This window comes from Aquarana catesbeiana, linkage group LG06 (genome assembly GCF_042186555.1).
Source record: "Aquarana catesbeiana isolate 2022-GZ linkage group LG06, ASM4218655v1, whole genome shotgun sequence".
NCBI lineage: Eukaryota > Metazoa > Chordata > Amphibia > Anura > Ranidae > Aquarana > Aquarana catesbeiana.
Genome location: NC_133329.1, coordinates 152176300 through 152182111, shown reverse-complemented (window position 1 = coordinate 152182111; position 5812 = coordinate 152176300). Strand labels below are relative to the sequence as shown.

Genomic DNA, 5812 nt, shown 5'->3' with positions numbered 1-5812 from the left:
TACCAAGATTTCCTGAGCCCCACTGGGGGCCACAAGAATCAATGACTTCCCTTCCTGCTTGATCCTGCAAAAAAGTCACGGACGCAGGCAGAATAGGAGGGAATGCATAAATCAGTGAGAACCGATTCCACGGGAATAGCAAGGCATCTGTTTCCGCATTCTAGCGGATCCTTTGTTCTTGACACAAAGTTGTCGATTTCTTTGTTGAACCTGGACGCAAGCAGCTCTATGTCTGGGATCCCCCATTTTTGACATATTGACAGGAAGATATAGGGGTGAAGGAACCATTCTACCGGGAACAACTGCTGGCGACTCAAGTAGTCCACCTGCCAATTTTCTATTCCTAGAATGAAGACTGCCTATAGGCAAAGTACATTGTTTTCTGCCCAAGATAGGATATGATTCGCCTTTCTCTGGGCCGCACAACTTCTTGTGCCCCCTTGGTGATTAATATAGGCCATTTCTGTGGCATTGTCGGATTGAATCCTGGCAGGACAATACCGTAAACTGAACGTTCAGGCCCTCAGGACCAAGAGCTCTGCCTGAATTTCTAAAATGTTAATGGGCAAGGCCATTTCTGACCTGGGCCACTTCTCTTGGACAGTTGCCTCTTCCAGGACTGTTCCCCAACCTAAACAAAAAAGGTTGGCACTTCCCAGGTAACTGAAGGAAGTATTTTCCCCTAAGAAGATTTTTGGACATTAACCATAAACTGAGGTTGTGGCGCACCCAGCCTCCAGCACCTGTTATTTTCAGGTGGTCTCTCATCCGGGTACTAACCAGGCTCGACCCTGCTTAGCCTCCAAGATCAGACGAGATCGGGTGCTATCAGGGTGATGTGGACGTAGGCTTTGGAGTCAGACACATTGGGAATGTTCCTTTATGGCGCTGATCTTTGCCTGGGGTAAGAATCCCCTTTTCTGCGTGTACCTATGATCGGACCCAAGTATTTTAGCCTTCTTCATGGTTTTAAAGAAGATTTTTCCTAGGTTGAGAATCGGACCTAGATATTCCAGGTAGTTGAATGTGTTGGTCATACTGTACAATGTATATGTAAAGTGCTGCGTAAATTGACAGCGCTGTATAAGTACCTGAAATAAATAAATAAAATAAAATAAATACTTTGGTCTAAGCGGGCTACCGACTGGTCTATCAAGAACAGATCGACTAGGTAAACCATAATCGTTATACCTTGGGCCCTTAATCTGGCTAGAAGAGGGGCCAGAACCTTTGTAAAACACTCAAGGTGCAGTAGCTGGACCGAAAGCAGAGCTGCACACTGAAAATCAAGATTTTACACCTTGAAAAGTAGATATTACTAGTGAGCGAGGCAATTCCCACTATTCGATTGAACCCGAAGGTGGAAGCCGCCGTGACTGCCTGGAGGCTGATGCCTTTGGTACAGGAGAAGGAGCTTTAAAACGAAAATACATTTACTCCTTTTCTTAAATGGCAAAAGGGGTGCTTTCCACTAGAATTTCTTTGGATGTATTATCCAAAACATCCCCAAATAGCTGTTTCACCGCAAAAAGGAAGACTAGCCTTGAGCTGCTTACAAGGCACTTAGCGAAGGGAGCAAGGCCTGAAGGATAGAATCTCTCATAGCAACTATTGCAAACACAAAGCTGCCTCCTGGGCTTGCTGAGCAGGATAACCCTGAACACCTGTTTAAACTGGTCTCAATGATTAAGCAATTACTGTCAGGCTGAGACACTCAATCTGCCAGAGAAAAAAAAAAAAAAGTGTTTTTTTTTTCAATAGGAATTCCACCTTTTTATCCGTTGGATCCCTAAGCATTTGAGCATTGTCTGCTGGACAAGTCAGACTTATGCACAGAGGATATAGCAGCGTTAATTGCTGGTATACCCTACTCTATCCTATGGTGAATTTCCTTCACCATAGGATAAAGTGCGAAAACTTTTTAGGACGGAAAAAAATGCTTATCTGGGTGATCCTCTCAGATACAAAAAAGCTTTTCCAGCAATGAATGGACAGGAAAAGGCCTGCACAGCTTGAGGAGGCTTTAGTGAACCCAAACACTCAGTTAAGGGTACATAAATGCGGCGCGATCATTCAGCAAGAAATTGCACCATCAATCTTAAGACTGGAACAGCTGATTCTCCCGCATTTGACACCTCAGAAGAGGAGTCATTAGCCTCACCACGGTCCCGAGGGAATTCATCTTCTTCTGCCCCTTGTTCCTCAGTTTGTGGGGCCTGGGTAATGGAAGAGAACCTGTCGCATTTTGACCCACACTGGGATGCGATTAAAGTCGCTAAACTTTTTTTTTTTATTATTTATTTTTTTAAATATCATAAAATAAACAGGGGCTGCAGTGTTAAAAGCAGTTGCAGACATTTCATGGCCCCGATGCTCACTCTGACCAGCCACCCCCTCTCAGGGGAGAATGCTATTTGTAGAGATGAGTAGGCTTTCCAGCGGGATCAGCTGAGTGAGGGAGTGAGGGGAGGGATGGCGAGGAGGAGACCTGGAAGCCACCGCCGTGTAGGGGCAGTGAAAGAAAACGGCAATGCCGACCGTTTTTGGTTCTCCCTTATACTCAGCCTCTTGAAGAGGGGAAGAGTTGAGCTCAGGTGGGGGGTGTCTGGAGGAAGCAAAACCCCCCAAACTTACTGGAGGTCTGCCTGCTAGCCAGAGGAAAAAAGCCTGCTGCTTCTGTGACACAGCGTGACTGAGCAAAGCATGAGAAGGTACGTGCTCCATACAGCCCCCAGTGGTGACACTTAGGTATGACAACATTTACTTTAAAGGAGACATTTCATAAGAAAATTTCAAAATTTCTTAGAAAACCTCCACTTACCTTTCCCGCCACAGGGTTTTCTGTGGTAAAACCAACAGACCAAATCTTCACCCTTCACGGTGGGTTCCATTAACAAACCTTCAGGAACCAGGGACCCTCGGGGTACCCACAATCCTGGACCTGTAAAAAGCACCCCGACAGTAGAACTTTATGGCCTTAATACCAAAAGTACTGGATCCCGGGTCCCAGCTCTCTAAAAAGAGAAGTGTTACAGGCAAAACCTTGTTTCTTCGGATACGAGGCCCGGGTACCATTCAATTCGGCCTAAAAGACACTTTGAATGGAGCTGGCTGCATAGCTAGCCACAGCAAGGATTGCTCCAGAGGAGCAAGGCACAGCACATCTTCACTCGTGACCAACACCTTAGACACCGGCAAAAAAACTGAGATACTCCCAGGGGTGGGAGGGGTTATATAGGAAGGTCAACTTCCTGTTTAGGGTGTACCAGTGTCCAGCACCTGAAGGTGGACTATAACCCACATAGTAATTACTATGACTCTGTGTCCTGTGATGTACGATTAAAGAAAAGACTATATCATCCCAGATGCTCTCCACAATGGGTACCAGTTTCTTGTTCCACCTTTTGTAGTGGCTCAGATCGTCATTCAAGCCTTAGGTCCTAAGAATCAGATTCCACCCTTTCCTGTCAAAACACACTCTGTTAGATCTGTGAGTGCTTCTTGGCATCAGGCAATTGTTTGTCCAGTTTGCAAGTCTGCCACCTGTTCTGTTCATTTGCTCTCCAAGTCTTATCAAGTGGAAGTTCAGGCCTCATCTGATACAACCTTCATCTGGTTTTCTGCTGATTTTTTTTCTTCAGATTTACCAAAACCATATAATATGGAGGTCAAACCTTAGCAGTTTCAATTTGTATGCAATCAGGGAAGCCCTTGCACTACATGGTTTTGGTAAATCTGAGGACAAAAATCAGCAGAAAATCTGATAGTGTGTATGGGGCTTAAGAGGCAGCATTTTGAGCTGCAGACTATCCACGGTTTTAATTTTTTTTTTTTTATTTGTTTTTTTAAAGAGTGGGCATGTTAGCAGTAGGTTTACTATGTTGCCTACTCTCCTGAGTTGGGATACCTTTGGATGTAAATCCTCAGTACCACAATGAACAAGAAATGAACGTGGGTTTTTGTATACACCATAAAATCCTGTTCTTGAAGTTCGAGACACAGGATCACACCCCTCTATGTTTATGGTCTTGTGCTTAGTACTGCTTTTTTACAAAACTGAAGCATGCTGGGTAGATAGGTAGCAGTATAAGCCAGCTGTCTCTAAATTCTGTATCTCTCAAATGAGCTTAAAGAAAAAGATCTACGGAGAGTTCAAAAATCCAATTTTATCACCAGCCTTTGAGAAATGCACAAGTGAAAAGCCAATATTTGCATATAGCTCAGCTGTTTTTATTACTACATCTACTGAATGATTTAACAATTTAATAACCCACACCTATACCTTTTTGCTCAGGTTTGACTTGCCCAGCTTTATGCCAGGATTATTTTAAATATGAATTGCAAACCGCACCTAAATTAGGATATTCTGTAATGCCTAACTTCAAACAACACAAACTGCAACAGTATTTCACCCCCCAGTTAATTCCTTTACTACAAACTGCCCTGTAAAAACAGCAAAAGGAAATGTATACAGGGATAACTTCACAAATTGCTCCATATGGATTACTTTAACACAATTAAAATGTATCCTTTAAATATGTCTCACCACTAAATTAAAGCAGATATTCTAAATATCAGTAACTTCTAACTATTAATGGGACCCGAATCAAGTGGCACATTGTAGTAACAATTATATTGTTACAGATCGAATCACAAAAGTAAACCAGCAAAATACAAGCCCATAAAGAAATAGTGCAAAGTCATAATTATGGGAGTAAAGCCTCCAGCATATTGTTTGCTTGGCCTTGGTTAAAATTTGGAGCAGTTTTGCCAGAAGGCTTCCTGCATTACCATAAAGATTACAGTAGAACTATAGACAAACCCGTCAGATTTTTTTTTTCGCCATCTGTGTCCCATTGCAGAGATTTCCTTTCACTTCCTGTCCCATAGACGAACAGAAAGTGAAAGTGAGAGGAAAAACCCTGCAAATTAAGGGGACTGCTTGGGAACTCCCAGGTCACCAGAACTAGTGTCCCCATTGAAAGATTTCCCCTCTGCAGCGATACTTCTGTTCACAAGCTTAATTACTCTGGTTGCAAACCGAATTGGTCATGAACCAAGGCAAATTTTCGCATAGGGTTCAATGTAAATCAGGTTAATCTGTTTTGAAATTTTTTTTGGTTTTTGAAACACAAAAATATGAAACAAAGTACAGTACAGTATGAAGAGAGAGAACACTAACCTTGTTTGCGATTACTTCTGGTGTGGAGGAAGGCGGTTATTGCACATTCTTGTCACTTTCATTACCGCTCTGCACTTTCTTCTTATCACCATGCTTGTTTTGGGGCCATACTGGATGTCTGGTACAATACAGTATGTGATAAAAAGCACCCAAAAAAGCTTTACAGCAAGTGTGCACAGGGGATGTACTGTACGGTATGTGTTAAAAACCACACCAAAAAGCTTCTCAATACTATAAATGTCTTCACAGTACACCTGCAGTCTCTCTGTGACCACGATCTCACCTACAGGAAGTCACGACCACGTGTCAAAGCAGGTAAGATGGCCGCGACTCGTGTTCGTGAACCGAAGCGGAGTTCGCATACCGAAACAAATTTTTGTGAACTCTTCGCAAACCAAGTTGTTTGTGAACCGAGGTATCACTATTACTTTTTTGGGGGCAACCCAAAATTTGGGATTTACTTTTACTTTCACTTTTAATAAGGGTAAACAGGAGGGTGAATCTCTTTAACGGGGGCACAGACAGCAATAAAAACTGACAAGCGTTTTAATCCCGCTCTACTATATCCAAACTATAAAAAAAGTTTTGCCTTTAGTTATACTTTAAGCAAGCAAAAAGCAGCAATCCATA

The 5812-nt window shown here is 42.9% G+C and overlaps 1 pseudogene; it reads right to left on the bottom strand.

Annotated features, from left to right (window-relative positions):
- Window positions 1–731: 731 nt before the first annotated feature.
- LOC141101912 (5S ribosomal RNA) lies at window positions 732–850 on the bottom strand (annotated as a pseudogene).
- Window positions 851–5812: the final 4962 nt, after the last annotated feature.